Source organism: Canis aureus, chromosome 6 (assembly GCF_053574225.1).
Source record: "Canis aureus isolate CA01 chromosome 6, VMU_Caureus_v.1.0, whole genome shotgun sequence".
Taxonomy (NCBI): Eukaryota; Metazoa; Chordata; class Mammalia; order Carnivora; family Canidae; genus Canis; species Canis aureus.
The window spans coordinates 8,127,227-8,146,951 of record NC_135616.1 but is presented as its reverse complement, the minus strand read 5'-3'; the positions used below and the strand labels follow the sequence as shown (position 1 = coordinate 8,146,951).

General features: G+C 40.9%; 1 long non-coding RNA gene across 3 annotated transcripts; it reads left to right on the top strand.

Annotated features, from left to right (window-relative positions):
• Nucleotides 1-821: 821 nt before the first annotated feature.
• On the top strand, nt 822-18,809 carry LOC144315110 (uncharacterized). Of its 3 annotated transcripts, none has more exons than XR_013380893.1 (4): nt 822-981; nt 14,680-16,902; nt 16,984-17,187; nt 18,179-18,809. It is a non-coding gene; the product is annotated as an uncharacterized LOC144315110 (long non-coding RNA). The 3 variants fall into 3 exon arrangements; XR_013380894.1 differs by lacking the exon at nt 18,179-18,809 and having other exon boundaries at nt 14,680-14,776; nt 16,785-16,902; nt 16,984-17,604; XR_013380892.1 differs by lacking the exon at nt 18,179-18,809 and having other exon boundaries at nt 16,984-17,604.
• Nucleotides 18,810-19,725: the final 916 nt, after the last annotated feature.

The following is a 19,725-nucleotide window of genomic DNA, read 5'->3' as shown; positions in this document are numbered from 1 at the left end:
TCAGAGAACCATAAAAGACTCATCATAGGAAACAAACTAAGGGTTGCTGGAGGGGAAGGGTGTGGGTGGATGGGGTAACTGGGTGATGGACCTTAAAGAGGGCACATGATGTAATGAGCACTGGGTATCATGTAAGACTGTTGAATCACTGACCTCTATCTCTGAAAACAATTATTAATTAATTGAATTTAAATACAATTTTTTTAAACTTAAAAAAGAGATTCAGCCACATAATAGCATGTATTCATATTTTATTCTTTTTTGTGGCCAAATAATATTCCATTGCATGGATATACCACTTGTTTGTGCATTCACACATGGACAGATACTTAAGTTGTTTCTATCTTTTGGCTATTATGAATAGTGCTGCTATGAAGGTCTGTGAACAATTTATTGTTTAAATGCCTGTCTTCAGTTTGGGTATATATCTAGGAGTGTAAGTATTGAGTGTATGGTGATTCCAGATTTAACTTTTGAGGAACTGAACCAGAGCAGCTGAGCCATTCTACATTTCCACTAACAATGTATGAGGTTGCAATTTCTCTGCGTCCTGGCCAACACTTGTTTTTTTCAACTTTTTTGTTGTTGTTATACCCATCCCGGTGGGTGTGAAGTGGTATCTCATTGCGGTTTGGTTTTGCATTTCCCTAATGACTAATCATGTGGAGAATCTTTTCATGTATATATCTTTTCATTTACATATCTTCGTCAGAGAGACCTCTAGCAAAGTCCTTTACCCATTTTTTAATTGGTATGTTTCTGTTGTTGTTGAGTTGTAAGAGTTCTTTTTTTTTAATTTTTATTTATTTATGATAGTCACAGAGAGAGAGAGAGAGAGAGAGAGAGAGAGGCAGAGACACAGGCAGAGGGAGAAGCAGGCTCCATGCACTGGGAGTCCGACGTGGGATTTGATCCCGGGTCTCCAGGATCGCACCCTGGGCCAAAGGCAGGCCCCAAACCGCTGCGCCACCCAGGGATCCCGTAAGAGTTCTTTATATATTCTAATCATACACCTAAAACCAATATAACACTACGTTAGCTCTACTGGAATTAAAGTTTAAATACTTCCTTAAAAAAGAGTTCTTTCTATATTCTAGATATTAAGGCCAAGTTGTATGGATTACAAATATTTTCCCCCATTCTGTAGGTTGCCTTTTTCTCTTTCTTGATAACATTCTTAGATGTATGAAGGTTTTTCAATCATGATGAATGCAACTTTATTTTTTCTTCTGGTGTTCATGATTTTGTTTTTCCTATTCAGAGATCATTCCCATACCTAATGTAATAAGAATTTTCCCCTATATTTTCTTCTGAGTTCTATTATTTTAGCCCTTACGTTTAGGTCTTTGGCCCATTTTTTAGTTAGTATTTGTATAGTATGTGATATAGGAGTCCATTTTCATTCTTTTGCATGTGAATGTCCCAATCATCCGGACACCATCTGCTGAAGAAACTGTTCTTTCTCCATTGAATGGTCTGGGCACCCTTGTTGAAAATCAGTTGACCATATATGCGAGGGTTTATTTCTGGTCTCTCAATTTTATTTCACTGGTCTATATGTCTGTAATTAAGCCAGTAACACATCGTTTTGGTTACTGTAGATTTGGACTAAGTTTTGAAATTAGGAACTGTGAATCCTTCAAATTTGTTTTTTTATTCTTCAAGATTGTTTTGGTTATTCAAGTCCATAAAAATTTGAAAATTGGCTTTTGCTTTTCTGAAAAGAAAAAAAAAGATAATCAGAATTTTGATAGGGATTGCATTGAATCTATAGATTTCTTTGGGTAGTGTTAACATCTTACCACTATTGTCTTAGTACTCATTATCAGAGATGTCTTTCCATTTAAATATTTAGATATTTAATTTCTTTCAGTAATTTTTATAGTTTCCAGTATACAGGTATTTTGCCTCTTTGATTAAATCTATTCCTAAGCATTTTATTCTTTTAGATGTTATTGTAAATTGAATTGTTTCTTTAATTTGCTTTTTAATTGTTCATTGCTGCTGAATAGAAACACAATTAACTGTTTTCCAGTTTTATTGAGAAATAATTGACATACATCACCATAAAAGTTTAAGATAAATAAAAAAAAAGTTTAAGGTATACAGCATGATGGTTTGATTTACATATATTGTGAAATGATTACCACAATAGGTTCAGCTAATATGCATCTTCTCATATAGATACAATAAAAAAAAGAAAAAAGGAAAAATATTTTTTTCTTGTGGTAAGAACTCCTAGGAATTATTCTTTTAACTTCCCTATAAATCATATAGCAGTTTTACCTATAGTCCTCATATTGTCCATATAGCCCTAGTACTTGTTTATTTTATAACTGAAAAATTGTACCTTTTGACCACCTTCCTCTAATTCCCCTGCCTCCCACCTCTATCTTTGATAACTACAAGTAATCTCTTTTTCTACACATTTTTATTTCATTTTGTTTAGATTCCACATGTGAGATTACACAGTATTTGTCTTTGTCTGACCCATTTTATTTAGCATAATGCCCTCAGGTTTCACCTATGTTGTGATAGTATTCTTTTCTTCTTTATGGCTGAATAGTATTCTATTGTCTTATACATACCGCAACTTCCTTATCCTGCCATCCATCAATAAACAATTAGGTTGTTTACATATCTTGGCTATTGTAAATAATGATGCTATAAATGTAGAGGTGGAGATATCTTTTTAAGTTAGTCTTTATGTTTCATTTGGATATATTCCCAGAAGTGGAATTGCTGAATCATATGGTAGTTCTATTTCTTCTTCTTCTTCTTCTTCTTCTTCTTCTTCTTCTTCTTCTTCTTCTTCTTCTTCTCTTTTCTTCTTCTTCTTCTTCTTCTTCTTCTTCTTCTTCTTCTTTTTTTTTTTTGGTAGTTCTACTTCTAATTTTGTGAGGATCCTCCATACTGTATTCCATAGTGGCTGCACCATCTAACAATCACACCAATGCAAAAGGGCTCCCTTTCCTCCATGTCTACTACAATATCAGTTATCTCTTATCTTCCTGATGATGACTGTCCTAACGGGTGCAAGGTGATATCTCACCGTAGTTTGGTTTTCCATTTCCCTAATGACCAGTGATGTTGAGCATCTTTTCAAGTACCTGTTTGTTTTTCATGTGTCTTCTTTGGAGAAATGTCTAGTCAGGGCCTTTGCCCACCTTTTTAATTGGGTTATTTGGTTTTTTACTATTGAGTTATAGTTCTTTATATATTTTGGTTATTAACCCCTTTTTCAAATATATGATTTACAAGTATTTTTCCCATTCTGTATGTTTTCTTTTTACTTTGTTGATGGTTGATGCTGGAAACATTGATTTTTTTGTGTGTTGCTGTTGTTCCCTCCAACTTTGCTGAATAAACTTAATAGTTATAGTAGGGTTCATGTATGTCTTTGGATTCTTTAGAATTTTCTATACATAAAATCATGTCATCTGCTAATAGGGACAGTTTTAATTTTACCTTTCTAATTTAGATGAATTTTATTCCTTTATGTTGCCTAATTGCCCCACCTTTTCACCTTTGAATATGTTTTCCCCTACACACCCAACTATTCTCCAACATCCTCTGGGTATGCTACATTCTGACACTATCTAGCCAGAGATAGCATCATATCCACAGGTTAAGGGCCTGATCTTCTAAGATTGCCCTTTACTTCAGATGCCAGTTGCAAACTCAGATTGTTACCTGTGTTTCTGACCCACTGGTTATAGGTTATAGGTTCCCACAATTACTTCCTTAGGTTCAATTGATTTGCTAGAACGGGCTTCAGATGCCAATCATGAGTCCAGATCGATACCTGTACTTCTCACAGATGGCTGTAAATCAAAGTTCCCATGACCACTTCCTTGGGCTCAATTAATTTGCTAAAATGGCCACTGAACTTAGGAAACCTGTTTACTCACTATTTTACTGCTTTATTACAAAGGATATTAAAGGATACAAATCAACAGCCAGATAGATGAAGAGATACATAGGGTAAGGTCCCAAATAACAGAGTTTCTATGCTCCTGGAGTTTGGGCCTGACATGGTGGCGAATGGAAGTGTTCTGGTTTTCTAAACTGGAGACTTTCCAAATCCCCTCTTTTTTTTTTCTTTTTTGGTTTTGATAAAGGCTTCATTACATAGGCATTCTTTATTAAATCGTTGGCCACTGGTGACTGATTCAACCTCCAGAACCTCTCCCTTCCCTGATAATCAGAGTTGGGACTCAAAGTCCCACCCCTCTATTCATCATTGGATCCCCTGGCAACTAGCTCCCATTCTCACTTTGTGGCTCTGAAGAAATTTCAGGAACTAAGAACAAGAGATCAAATATTACAACAACAGATGCGGAGCATTTTCTCATGTGCTTGTTGGCCATGTCTATGTCTTCCTCTGTGAGATTTCTGTTCATGTCTTTTGCCCATTTCATGATTGGATTGTTTGTTTCTTTGCTGTTGAGTTTAATAAGTTATTTATAGATCTTGGAAACTAGCCCTTTATCTGATACATCATTTGCAAATATCTTCTCCCATTCTGTAGGTTGTCTTTTAGTTTTGTTGACTGTATCCTTTGCTGTGCAAAAGCTTCTTATCTTGATGAAGTCCCAATAGTTCATTTTTGCTTTTGTTTCTCTTGCCTTTATGGATGTATCTTGCAAGAAGTTACTGTGGCCACGTTCAAAAGGGGTGTTGCCTGGGTTCTCCTCTAGGATTTTGATGGAATCTTGTCTCACATTTAGATCTTTCATCCATTTGAGTTTATCTTTGTGTATGGTGAAAGAGAGTGGTCTAGTTTCATTCTTCTGCATGTGGATGTCCAATTTTCCCAGCACCATTTATTGAAGAGACTGTCTTTCTTCCAATGGATAGTCTTTCCTCCTTTGTTGAATATTAGTTGACATAAAGTTGAGGGCCAACTTCTGGATTCTCTATTCTGTTCCATTGATCTATGTGTCTGTTTTTGTGCCAGTACCACACTGTCTTGATGACCACAGCTTTGTAGTACAACCTGAAATCTGGCATCGTGATGCCCCCAGATATGGTTTTCTTTTTTAATATTCCCCTGGCTATTTGGGGTCTTTTCTGATTCCACACAAATCTTAAAATAATTTGTTCCAACTCTCTGAAGAAAGTCCATGGTATTTTGATAGGGATTGCATTAAATGTGTAAATTGCGCTGGGTAACATTGACATTTCACAATATTAATTCTTCCAATCCATGAGCATGGAATATTTTTCCATCTCTTTGTGTTTTCCTCAATTTCTTTCAGAAGTGTTCTGTAGTTTTTTTTTTTGGTATAGATCCTTTACCTCTTTGGTTAGGTTTATTCCTAGGTATCTTATGCTTTTGGGTGCAATTGCCAATGGGATTGACTCCTTAATTTCTCTTTCTTCAGTCTCATTGGTCTTAACCAATACCAAAAGATTAGGATCGTCCCCTGCATATTTTCAGACCATAATGCTTTGAAACTAGAACTAAATCACAACAAGAAGTTTGGAAGGATTTCAAACACGTGGAGGTTAAGGACCATCCTGCTAAAAGATGACAGGGTCAGCCAAGAAATTAGAGAAAAATTAAAAAGATTCATGGAAACTAATGAGAATGAAGATACAATCATTGAAAATCTTTGGGATACAGCAAAAGCAGTCCTGAGGGGGAAATACATCACAATACAAGCATCCATCCAAAAACTGGAAAGAACTCAAATACAAAAGCTAACCTTGCACCTAATGGAGCTGGAGAAAAAAAAAAACAGCAAATAGATCCTACACCCAGCAGAAGAAGAGAGTTTATAAAGATTTGAGCAGAACTCAATGAAATAGAGACCAGAAGAACTGTGGAACAGATCAACAAAACCAGGAGTTGGTTCTTTGAAAGAATTAATAAGAGAGATAAACCATTAGCCAGCCTTATTAAAAAGAAGAGAAAGAAGACTCAAAAATCATGAATGAGAAAGGAGAGATCACTACCAACACCAAGGAAATACAAACGATTTAAAAAACATATTTTGAGCAGCTATACGCCAATAAATTAGGCAATCCAGAAGAAATGGATGTATTCCTGGAAAGCCACAAACTACCAAAACTGGAACAGGAAGAAATAGAAAACCTGAATAGGCCAATAACCAGGGAGGAAATTGAAGCAGTCATCAAAAACCTCCCAAGACACAAAATTCCAGGGCCAAATGGCTTCCCAGGGGAATTCTATCAAACATTTAAAGAAGAAACCTCTTCTACTAAAGCTGTTTGGAAAGATAGCAAGAGATGGAGTACTTCCAAACTCGTTCTATGAGGCCAGCATCACCTTAATTCCAAAAGCAGACAAAAACCCCACCAAAAAGGAGAATTACAGACCAATATCCCTGATGAACACAGATGCAAAAATTATCAACAAGATATTAGCCAATAGGATCCAACAATACATTAAGAAGATTATTCACCATGACCAAGTGGGATTTATCCCGGGGATGCAAGGCTGGTTCAACACTTGTAAAGCAATCAATGTGATTGGCCATATCAGCAAGAGAAAAAACAAGAACCATATGATCCTCTCAATAGATGCAGAGAAAGCATTTGACAAAATACAGCATCCATTCCTGATCAAAACTCTTCAGAGTGTAGGGATAGAGGGAACATTCCTCAGCATCTTAAAAGCCATCTACGAAAAGCCCACAGCAAATATCATTCTCAATGGGGAAGCACTGGGAGCCTTTCCCCTAAGATCAGGAACAAGACAGGGATGTCCACTCTCACCACTGCTATTCAACATAGTACTGGAAGTCCTAGCCTCAGCAATCAGACAACAAAAAGAAATCAAAGGCATTCAAATTGGCAAAGAAGAAGTCAAACTCTCCCTCTTTGCAGATGACATGATACTCTACATAGAAAACCCAAAAGCCTCCACCCCAGGATTGCTAGAACTCATACAGCAATTTGGTAGCGTGGCAGGATACAAAATCAATGCCCAGAAGTCAGTGGCATTTCTATACACTAACAATGAGACTGAAGAAAGAGAAATTAAGGGGTCAATCCCATTTACAATTGCACCCAAAAGCATAAGATACCTAGGAATAAACCTAACCAAAGAGGTAAAGGTTCTATACCCAAAAAAAACTTCTGCCTGGTTAGATCTAAACTCTGCAGTCATGAAGTTTCTTGAATCCTTTATGATTTTTTCTAGAGCCACCGTTAGCTGTATAATAGTGCTTCTGAATTGGCTTTCTGACATTGAATAGTAATCCAAATTTTGTAATTCTGTGGGAGAGAGGACTGTTTCTGATTTTTTCTTTTGAGGTGGGGTTTTCCTTCCTCAGGAAAAAAGGGCGGGAGGGAAGCAAACAGAAAACAAAAAACAAGGGGGAGTATCGTCTGATTCTATATACTGTAAATCCCTGGACTTCCCCTGGAGCTTCCAGTGCTGCTTCGTCAATAACTTGCTTTTCCCCTGTCCGTCTAGCTGGTCTTCTGCGGGGAGGGGCCTGCTGTGCTGATTCTCAGGTGTGAGCACCTGGGGGAGCTGCTCAGCTCCCTGCCTAGTGCACGGCTCAGTGAGAGTTGTTTATCCTGTTTATCCGGTGAGGCCACTGTGAGGCTCAGTGGGGGTTGTTTATCCTGTGAGGTCCCAGGAGGAACAACAACAGGGATGGCAGCGGCCAGCCCTCCAGCCCTGGAGTCAGCTCCTGCAGTAACTACCGCAGCTCCCAGTCTGCAGGGCCCTGGATGCTCCCGGGGCAGGGGGCGCCGATCTACACAGCTTGGGGCTGCCCAGCGGCAGGAGCGTCCCCACTGTCCTGTGCCCTCCTTGCTTCTGCCTGTCCCAGGGGTAGCGCCGGATCCTGGGCTGTGTCCCCCAGCGCCCTGGGCTCCGGGGCCTGTGCCGCTGGAATCAGGCTCCGGACCCCGCAGGCCCCTCCGAGCTGCTCCCGGGCCCCACAGGGCGTGCGCTGCAGCCCTTTAGGGAGCTCGGCCGCAGGCTGTGGCATGCTCTCCCGCGGTGCAGGTGTCTGTTAGTGCCCCTGGGAGCCTGAGGGCATCCCCGCCCTCCTGGGGTCCTGCTCCAATTCCCTGCAAGCGCCTTTCCGCCAGGGAAGGTTGGTGAAGCTCCTGCTTCTCAGGACGGGGCTTTCCTGTCCTGGGGACACTCGCCCCGGCCTCAGCCCGGCTCCTCACGGGGCCCCTCCCCCTTGGATGCCTTTTATTTCTTTCTTTTTTTTTTTTTCGTCTTCCTACCTTGATAGAAGTGTGAACTCTTCTCACTGTAGCATTCCAGCTGTTCTCTCTTTAAATCTCAGGCCGAATTCATAGGTTTTCAGGAATATTTGAAAGTTATCTAGGTAATTTGATGGGGACAGGTGACTTGGGGACCCTACTCTTCCGCCATCTTGCCCCCTCCTGTTTTATTATTATTATTATTTATTTGAGGGGATCCCTGGGTGGCGCAGCGGGTTAGCGCCTGCCTTTGGCCCAGGGCGCGATCCTGGAGACCTGGGATCGAGTCCCGCATCGGGCTCCCTGCATGGAGCCTGCTTCTCACTCTGCCTCTCTCTCTCTCTCTCTCTCTGTGACTATCATAAAAAAAAAATTAAAAAAAAGAGTTTATTATTATTATTATTTATTTGAGAAGGAGAGTAGAGGAGACAGAACAGGAGAACAGAGAGAATCATGAGCAGATTCTGGGCTGAGCACTGAGGTCATGATATGAGCTGAAATCAAGAGTCATATGCTTAACTGACTAAACCACCCAGGCACTCCAGGACTTATCCGGTTTTAAAACTGGAAATCTCGGGATCCCTGGGTGGCGCAGTGGTTTAGCGCCTGCCTTTGGCCCAGGGCGTGATCCTGGAGACCCAGGATCGAATCCCATGTCGGGCTCCTGGTGCATGGAGCCTGCTTCTCCCTCTGCCTATGTCTCTGCCTCTCTCTCTGTGTGACTATCATAAATAAATAAAAAATTAAAAAAAAACTGGAAATCTCATGTTCAGGAAATCTGTCCATCCCAAGCAAACTGGGAAGGTTGGCCACCCTATCCAAAGCCCGTTTCTTGATGCCCTTCTCTTTTCCATCTACACTCATCCTTTGGGAATCTCATTTACTTATATGGTAAGTGCCAACCATATGCTCTTAATTCCCAAATATGTACCAAATCTCTTGAGCTTAGAACTCCCTTGAATCATTCCTGAAACTTGAAAGGTCTACTTGACTTCTCAAACTTATCTTGTCCTACACTGAACTCTTGATCTTTCTCCAAATCTACTCCTTCAGGAAACATCCCCATCTCTGTTGATGATTCCATCTTTGAATGCAATTGTGCCTTTCGTTGCTCAGGAAAAATATCTCAAGGTCACAATCTGTTATGAAATCTAATTGCCTGTATGTACAAAATATCTCCAGAATCCTAAGAGTTATCACCAACTGCACTGCTACTACCCTGGTAGCCTATCACTTTTTCCCCCCGGTAATAAAGTCCTAATGACTGCTTCTTTGCCTCTTTTGTCTATTCTCAACACAGCAGCTAGAAGGATCCTTAAAAAAAAAAAAAAAAACTTATAGGAGTAACTGGGTGGCTCAGTCAGTTAAGTATCTGCCTTCAGCTCAGGTCATGATCCCAGGGTCCTGGGATTGAGCCCTGCCTCAGGTTCCCTGCTCAGTGGGGCATCTGTGTCTCCTTCTGCCCCTCCCTTGCTCATGCTCTCTCTCTTTCAAGTAAATAAATAAAATCCTTTTTAAAATCTCTTAAAAATTTCATTGTAGTAAGAGCACTAACATGAGATCTAACCTCTTCAAAATGTTTAAGTTTACCTTTGAGTATTGTTAACTATGGGGAGAATGTGGTATAGCAGATCTCTATGAATATGTGGAGACCCTGGAATTCCCATGGTTGGTGAGAATGCAAAATGGTGCAGCTGCTGTGGAAAACCATATGGAGCTTCCTCAAAATATTAAAAATGGAACTACCATATGAGCCAACAATTCCACTTCTGGGTGTTTACTCAAAAGAACTAAAGTCAGGATCTCAAAGAGATATTAGCACTCCCATATTCATCAAAGCACTATCCATAATAGCCAAGATGTGGGAACAACCCAAATATTCAGCAGATGAATGGAAAAAGAAAATTTGGCATATACACACAATAGAATATTATTCAGCCTTAAAAAGAAGGAAGTTCTACAGAATGTAACAACATAAGGACATGCTAAGGGAAATAAGCCAGTCATAGGACAAATACTGCATAATTCCATGTATATGAGGAATCTTAAGTAGTGAATCTCATAGAATCAGAGAGCAGAATGGTGGCTGGCAGGAGCCGAAGTGAGGGAGAAATGGGGAATTACCAACCAACGGAAATAGAATGACCTTTTAAAAATATATCATTTAACCTAACTCACGGAGTAAGAGCCAACGCCTTTGCAAAGGCCTAAAATGGTATTTTAGTATTATCTGTACTTCGCTGACCTTTTGTGGTCATCTGTACGTCACCAAGCTCTGCCTGTTTCCCAGGTCCTTGCCCACTGTGCTGTGCCTGCTAGAGCATGCTAACTACCTCCTACCTCACTGTTATCCACCCACCCTCCCACTCCTAGGGCAAAGCAAGCATGAGGTAAGAGGAAGGCTGATCCCATAAATAAGTGGACTGGTTACATAGTGGAGACTAATGGATTTGCATAGGTCACATCCCACACCCACGTCCACCATATTCCCCCATGCACCAATTGAAAGAATTGGTTTCATGCTTGTTTGCTCTTTGCTATCAAGAGCAGCCACATACTTGCTCTCGGCAACAGAACCTTCTTTCCTACTCTTGGGTTTCACTTTTAGGCTTTCCTACAAGTACCTATCAGAATTAAACACCCCCTCCTCAAACGATTTCAGTTATTTCCCAAAACATAGTCCTTATATATCATCTAGTTTCCTTAGGATTCTCATTCCTATTCTATCCTGCATATTCTTTCTGCTGAGTGACTGCTTCACTGCGCCCCATCTCCTCCCAGTATGGCCCTTGTGCTTTCTGGAACTCCCACTCAAGGATCAGCAAATTCCTCCAGTCCTTCTCTAAACATTCCCTCTACCACTTTGCCTTAATTGAAGCCTGTCTGTCCTCTGGAGACAGTAACCTCCCTCAGTTGTTCCAAGAAGAGGCTGAGAAGACTCAGGTTAAAGGTTGAGAATCAAAATAGGGGCCCTTCCATACTCCTCCAGTACCAATTCCTGACTGCAGTTCTCCATCCTTCTTTTTCTTTCTTTTTTTTTTTTTAGAAGTATAAAATTTAACTTTTAAGTAGAAAAAGAATAGAAGTTGTAGGCCAAAAATTCAAAGTGTGTATATCCCAGAACCCAGCCCCCCAGCCATCCTCTTGCACATATATATATGCACATGTACATGCATAGGCACATGTATACACATGCACAAACGGACTCATATCTGCATCTTTACACAGACATGTATACATATAGACAAACAAGAATATACATCTCATGTGCACATGTAATAATAATAATAATATACACACATGCATACACATGCTCAGAGATGTTAGTTTTTATAAAATGAGATCATGCTATTTACACTTTCAGCTTATTAGTATATTTTTCCAAAGTATAAAATACATACAGAAAACTGCACCCATTGGTTAGATGAATTGCCTCAAAGTGAATATACACATTGACACTCACTACTTTCTGTTTTCACTTAACACTGCATTGTAGAGATCTTTCCTTCAACACATAGACCTCAAGCTAATTCTATTTAATGAGTCCATTCTAGGACTGAATGTATAATTTATGTAACTGGCCCTAGGTATTTAGGGTTTTTGCATTGTTCTACTGTTAGAAGAATGCTATAAGTAAGGATTATTCTTGTGTGTGTCTGTTACCTTGATGAGTGTATCTAAGAGGGCAAATTCTGGGTTTCCTCACCATCTTACGCCAATATCTCCACAAGTCCCCTTGGCCATCTCTCCTTGGTTGTCAGAGGAATTGCCCAGCATCTGTCAGACTGCAGCTTGGCTTTTGTCATTTTGGGGTCCCATTGTCCCCATGGAGGCTCATGAGCTCAGCTCCAGGCTCACCTCTCCTGCTGTCACTTCAGCCAGCAGAGAAGCACCTCTAAATTTCCTAGTCGTGAGGGCATTGCCTGTTGTGAGGGCATTGTCCTGTCATGAGGGCATTGCCAAGGACCTCAATGGATGGAGTGTCTTTGGGGGCCACCCATGGAACATAATACCCTAGAGTATCTTTTGACCTCATAACATGCTTTCCAGCATGCCCACTTCCCTCAGCCTCTTTATTTTTTCCACCTCCAGCCAGGACAAGTCAGACATTACTACTTCACTTAGGGTTGGCCATCACTTTCTCCAGGCTCCAAAGAACTCCCTAGCAGCAAGTTTCCCTGTCTCTTGGGGTTAGGGTTGCTAGTTAAATTTGACTTTCAGATAAACAACAAATACTTTATAGCATAAATATGTCTCAAATATTGCATGAGACCTGCTTTTATTTTATCTGGCGGCCCTCCCTGGAGTTCTTGCCAGGGTTTGAAATTCTGTGTCCCCAAATCAAATAGATTCTTGCTTATCCAGTCTTATATTCTGTTCCCCATTACCAAGCATTGTCAAAATCCAGTGTCAGGAGTATCCCCTGGCTCCTGTCAGGGCATTCTAGGTAATTCTTGCAACTCTTTCCATGTATATTCTTCTTCTACCTTTATCTGGTCCAATATATTCCCAGACAGATTTTGCTGGGATTGAATCTGAATTACAGGCCTGGAGTCTGGAAGAGGAAGTGGAAGCAATACCTATTGCTTTGTAGAGGCAAGACCTCTATAGCATCTTTGATCAGGAGGAAGTGCTGGCTCTTCCTGGTGAAGGGTGGGCCTTCTCTGTAGGTTCTAATGGTTCAGGTGGTCTGCAGAGCCAGTGCTTTCTAGAATTTTAATCCAGGTATTCCCATCCCATGTTTCAGAATCTCAGGCTTTGCCAGCCTAGGCTCTGACTAGGGGAGTTCTGGTAAGTGTTTAACAACCAGATCTCAGAAAAGGAGGGGGAAATCCCCCTGAATCTTAGTATTTGCTGATTTCCTTGGTATAAATATCCCACAGCAGCTGATTTCAGATTTAGATACTCAGATATGAATATGATGTCATGAAATGTGAAGCTCTGAAGAGACACTAATAATTGGCCCTCGTGATCTAGGAAGAGCTGGGTCCAGCATACCACTGGTCCTGCCCTTAGCATACCAGACTTTGGCTGAGCATTTAAACATCTCTGGAGCTCTGTGACTCTATGAGGCCTGTGTCTGTTACACAGCTGTGTCCACTTTTCTGCTGCAGGAGACAAGGGCCGCTTTGTAAGGTACTGAAGAGGCCATCTGCCTCTTACACTTAGCCTGTTAATGGTCCTCAGTCTCCCATTATCCCTCTGCAAGGCAGCAGTACAATTCAGAGGTAATCAGCTAACTCTGCCATCCTTATAGGCATTGTTCCCCACATATTTTTAAATACCTGAATAATTCAACACACGACGATATTCTCCTTCCCTGGCACTTTTCCTCAGGTTATCACCAATAAAATCTTTAGTAGGCCCTTCTTCTGGCTGGGCACTACCTTCATCTCATATAACACTCAGAATGACATCCTCTTTGTCCACTGTGAGATAAATGAGCCAATCTCCAAGCCCAATCCTACTGTCCATTTTTTTGAAAACTCCTAGAATCATTAGTGTTAATTCTGGTCATCTGAGAAACAGATGTTAAAATGAGATTAGATGTGTAAAACATTTATGGAGGGATATGCCTTCAAATTATAAATGGGAGAGAGGAGGGGATTTGGTGAGCTATCTGACCATGATGCAAGTCTGAGTCTTGTGAAGTAAGGGAAGGAAGGAATTGGGAAGTAGAGTCACAGACTCTGTGCATTTCTGAGAAAGTTCCAACTGGGCTTGTGGAGAGCCCTTAGCTAAAAGTTGCAGGCCAGACAACTCCTGCACCCCACAGGAATGGCCTACTAGGACCCCGGAAGCTCTCAGCTATTGGCAGGTGTGAGATTAGCAAAGGTGTGGATCCTCAGTCAACCACTCTCCTAACAGCAGGAGATCTGAGCCTTGCATGACATAGTGGCCACATCTGTGTTTCCTGCAAATTGTATCTAAACGAAAACTATGTCTAAAGACTTAATGGATAGAATTTAAGAATGTTTGGCTAGAATGGATCATTGGCAATGTTGTGGACCTCACACCACATCAATTTAGAAGGCTCACAACATCTGGTATGCCTACAATTAGTGATGCTTACACTGACCCCTGGGTTGGGACCATAACAGTCTCATGATTGTAGTTATCCTGGATCACAATCTTCCTCACCAGTGACCTCCCAACTCTGCCATCTCAGCCACCCACCACTACTGCCATAATGTAGAACTTACCTCTGAAACTGTGCCGTCTCCAAAACATTTGCTGGGAAACAAACATTCCCAGCCTCAGGTAGCCATTAGTCAAATATATTTCATAAGTACCCTGCCTGATTTGCTCGTGTCAATAATGTTACTGTTTTCAATCTCATCAAGATACAGACTGGGTGGGAAATGGCACATATTTCCAAAGAAACATTCACTATCTTTCAAGTTCTGTTCTTGATGTTGCAAATCTTATTTAATTTTCACAAAATCCTCAAAGGCAGGTATGATTATCTCTATTTTGCAGATCACAAGTTACAGAAATGGATATGAAACTGTACCTGCTGACCCTGGATCCCATACCCAGCCTGGCCAGACAGGCAGAGGAATTTATACTGAACGTTGTAAGCTTAAAAAAGGAACCAATACGGATTATTAAGTGGGGAAGTAATATAATTAGAAAAGTGTATTTAAAATAATGAGTTTGATGATGATATGCAGCTGGGATTAAAGAAGAGGAAAATTGAAGTCAGATAGATCATTTAGAAGGGAAGCACAATTATCCAGAGGCTTATGTGGGGCAGATGAAGGGGCAGGTGTAGCAAAAAATACAGGATTTGGAAACATTTTAAAGGAGAAATAGATATAAAGTTGTTTGCCTAACATCTCAAGACTATTGAAAGATTAACATAGTCAAAGACTATTCTAGATTCTGAGATTGGGTGACTGGAAAAATTGAGTTGACCTTGAAAGGATGGTGAGAGCGTGGCTGGTATGGGATGTACATTTGGGAGCTTTGTGCATGGGTTGTTAGTGGAGTCGTGAATAGGGAGGAGTACTTCCAGAGAGGCCATGGACAGGGAAGGCAGAGGGCCAGAGGTTATGCTTTGGGAAGACTCCTCATTCAGAGAGTAGAGGGAGGAGGAGCCAAGATGCCAACGCATGACAAAGAGTCGAAGAAGAGTTTGGATGAAGACCAGTCAGTGAAGGACCAAAGAAGCTAAGTGTATGTATGGTATTGAAATCAAGTTATTCCAAAGATCTTTATATTCCCTGGAGTATTTAAAATTAAGGGCAATATAGACAATATTCGATTTAGCATGTTTGGTTGAATAATATCATTAATAATAGGGCTGTTTTTAAACTGAAATTTTTGCAATTAAGCCAAGGATGTGACATGTCCCACAATAAAGAAGACTAGACACGGTTCCACAATTAAGATAAAAAGGCCAGTAATTATAGAACAACCAAATAGGTCTTCAGACAAAGAAATGTCCTGCTCAGAAAGAAGGTGTTTGGAGCCAGGCCACACATTTACTCATCATTCCTGAAAGTATGGATACTTTTAGAACATACTGTCCTCAGCCAGCAACCTTGACTTCCAGCTCCTTCTCTAAAATTGAGGCTCTGGGGATAGCTACCCTGAAAATACTGGCTTTTCTCCCAGACTGTGGCAAGTAAATATTGCTGGGTTTCTTTTCTTTGAAAATTGTCAGATTTTATTTCTTTTAAGGTCTTAAAACTCATGTGGCTGTTGCTGGCATTTAAGCTCCCTCTACATTGGTGTGTTGCATTTTACAAATGTTTAGGCAAGAGCTCACCAAAGTTAAAAATGAGCTAAGCGGATATGCCAAGCACATGAAACATCATAAACAAGAAAAGTGAAAACCTCACAAAACGAAGCTGTTCGGCAAGGAATCTCACGACTTAGAGCATGGTCAGCCCCAAAGCCTCCACACTCCAAAGCAAGTACTCTGTGATATGGTGACTATAATAAGAAATATATGTCTGGTCTTCTTCCCCATTACTGACAGGGCTCTTAAAACTCCTGGAATCTCCTAAGTTTTAAGAGTCGTAAGGATTTCTTAATATTTATAACAAACTCCTTTTAACCACACTTGAGTTTATGTTAATGTTATGTTAATGTTAATGTTAGTGACTTTTGGAAATGAGGACTGAGAAGAAAGGGCCTTGGAGATTGAGTTCCATCACCAAAGGCCAATGATTTCACCAATCATGCCTCTGTACTGAAGCCTTCATAAAACCCTTCAGAGGCTTGAAGGGCTTCTGGGTTGGTAGAGAGTAGGGAGAGTGACTGCTTGAGAAGGGGCATGGGAGTGCTCTGCCCTTACCTTGGCCTACTTAGCTCTTCCATCTAGATGTTCCTGAGTTCTATCCTTTGATGATCAATTGGAAATCTAATAAGTACAATGTTTCTCCGAATTCTGTGAACCGTTGTAGCAAATTAACCAAACCTAAGGAAGTGGTCACTTGAGCCTTTCATCTATTACCAGTGAGTCAGCTAATGTCTGAAGTGTGTGTGTGTGTGTGTGTGTGTGTGTGTGTGTGTATGAAGGGTGCCAGTCTTGTAGGACTGAGCTCTTAACCTGGGGGGTTTGATGTTGTGTCCAGATAGATGATGTCACTATTGAACTGAATTGTGGGACATCCATCTGGTATCCGAGCATCACTTGGCAGTATGGGACTCACCACCATTGGAACTGGGGCAGAACTCAGACACAAAGGCCATGTATGTCAATGATCCTATCAAAATTTCTTGTACTGTATTCTAACACAAGGCAACAGTTTCAGGGTTTTTCTTTCATTTTAGTTTTACAGACAATTATTTCCCAACCCACAATAAATTGGAAGAAGTTGTGTGTGTGTGGCTTTGGGTGACCGTGGGCAGTGTGGAGAAAGCCATTAGAGACAGAGACAGGAAGAAGACAGATACAGCAGGGAGAAGCAGAACGGACAGCATGATAATGAAGAGAAAACAAGAAACCCAAACATGCAGATGCAAGAACTAAAATGGGTAAGATTGTGCAGAGTCCTTTATTGTCAGAGTAAACAGGGCTGGTTGTCAAATATGACCTCTGTCACCCCGGATGGTATCACGGCACAGGGCAAAACAAGTTCAGTGGGGACTCTCAGCCATAACAAATCATTTAGATTATATGCCGTATTTTTCCTGGCAAGAAATATATGCCATATTTAAGAAAGCTACCCATCTAAAATAGCATTTTCCAAAAATGTTTTGAGGACTATAAAAGTAGAATTTGGTGACTTCATATTTTTAATTAGCTTACTGTAACCCCACTAATGCTGGATAAATGAAGTTTTACTGTCATATAATTTTCCTGCTGTGTATAATGATGCCACACTGAATAATTTGAAATAGATGCAAATTGAAGTTTTCGAACCTCAACATGAAGATTTTTTAAAATTAAATATCCTATATATGTATTAATAAACATTTGCCTGTGAGGTGAATTTCTCTGTACATGGACCCAGAATTTCTCATTGATTGATTTATATATTAAATGTAAATGCTTAAAAACTTTCAAAAATGTTTCATAAACACTAATAAAATAAAGAGAATAATCCAGTGCTTCTTAGAATAAGCAACCGAGTGGTGTGGAGCAACAGAAATTCTGGAGCCCTGGGTCAAGTCTGCAGCTAGTCAAAAGCTGTTAGTGTGATCTTGAACAAGCCACTTTGCCTTCCAGAATCTCGGCTTATTCATCTATAAATGATTCACCCATGTAGATCATGTAGATGCTTTGTTTATTTCAAAAGGATTTCTAGAGCTTCTACTAAGTAGCTAGTCTTGATCACACAAAGGTGAGTAAGACAAGGCCTCTGGCTTAACAGGTTTTCAAAGAACCTTGTAACGGTTTTGAATTTTGGGGATGACTAAAGTCAGAAATGAGTTCAAGACAAACGCACTGGAGACTTTAGTTGCAAAATGCAACACTCCCTGCTTAAAGTCTCAGGAAGAATCATATTTCATTTCTCCTACCTAGGAAGTGCTAAGCTCCTGTTGAGCCCAGGGTCCCATGCTGCCCCAGCACCACCTACTGGCTCCGGGGAGAATGGCCTGGCCAACCCAGCCACCTGCTTCCCCTCTCTTCAGAAGCCTGGAGGAAATGCTGCTGGAAGGCCGGGCCATTGCAGTGTGGAAAGCTGGCAGGAACCCCAGGCTTGAAAGGTTAACACAACTTCCCAGCCAGCCAGACCTTGCGCAGGCAAAGCAGTATGATCGCTTTAAGTATTACAAGATGGGAGTCATTATTTTGTTTGTGCATAATATCTAAGATAGGTAACAATAATAAGATCGCATAACTTAGTGCTGAAAGTCGAACCTAGGCTTCTGTCTCCCTGTCCTCTAAGTGTTTCCTCCAAGGGTCACAATCCCCTGTGCGCCCACCGTGGCAGAGAGCCCACTGTTGGCAGAGGCCCAGTGTGTAGATTCACAGACAAATGAGGGCTCAGACCTCTCTTTTCTGATACTTAGAGCTGTTTTAGCATTTTACCAGGCTATGTATTAAGTTGGGGATTTTCTCTCAGGATGGTATCTGTTTTGAAGAGAAAATGAAATATTTGTTGCTACAGAAAGACATAGCCATATAGTGTTGAGCTGCCTGGACTCCTCAAACCGAGCCTGAGACAAAGGCTTGCACATAGATAGTTTATTTCATGGGACCGGGCTGTGGTATAAGGGGCAGAAAGCAAGAAAGGAGAGAAGGCTAATACGAGAACATCTTCTCTAAGGGCTTCCACTACTGAAGCTCTGTCCAGCCTGAATCTCCTTTTTTTTTTTTTTTTTTTTTTCTTAGAGAGAGAGACAGAGTGGGCAGGAGGGGCAGAGGGAGAGGGACACAGAGAATCTTAAGCAGGCTCCACACCCAGTAAGGAGCCCAAAGTGGGACTTGACCTCCGGACCTTGAGATCATAACCTCAGCCAAAATCAAGAGTCGGACACTTAACCAGTTGAGCCACCAGGTGTTCTTCAAGCTTGAGTCTTCTGAAGAACCTTAGGAAATGTATCTCAGAACTGTCTTCCACAGGGAATGGAGACTGGATCCTCGCCTACATCTCCCACACAGTCTCTAGATTGTGCACTCCAGCCTCCAGCAGGCCCCAGGGCAGGGAGGAAACACTGTGCATGGATGTGCACATGTGTGGTTGTACCAGCAAGACACAGTTAGAGCCCCGAGAGTGATGGTCTTAGAGGATCATGAAATATGTACAAGAGGTGCCCGGTTCAAGCATGATCCTACTTTGGCTCTACAATAAAATATTTTGGACATGTCATAGATTATTTATAACAACCACCTATGTTATGAAAACATTATTAATTGACTGGGTAGGTGGGAAAATCTGGAAGCTTTGCTGGGTTGGGAATAGTGTGGGCTACCTTTTAGCCTGTATAGTCTATAAAAGAGTATCTCTGGTCACACTTGATGAGTGTACTCTCAGACTGTGACATTGGCAGTCTGGCTGTGAATAATAATATTACTTTTAGAAATCCATTCTTGAAACCAAGATTATGCATGAATGGTTCCTAAAA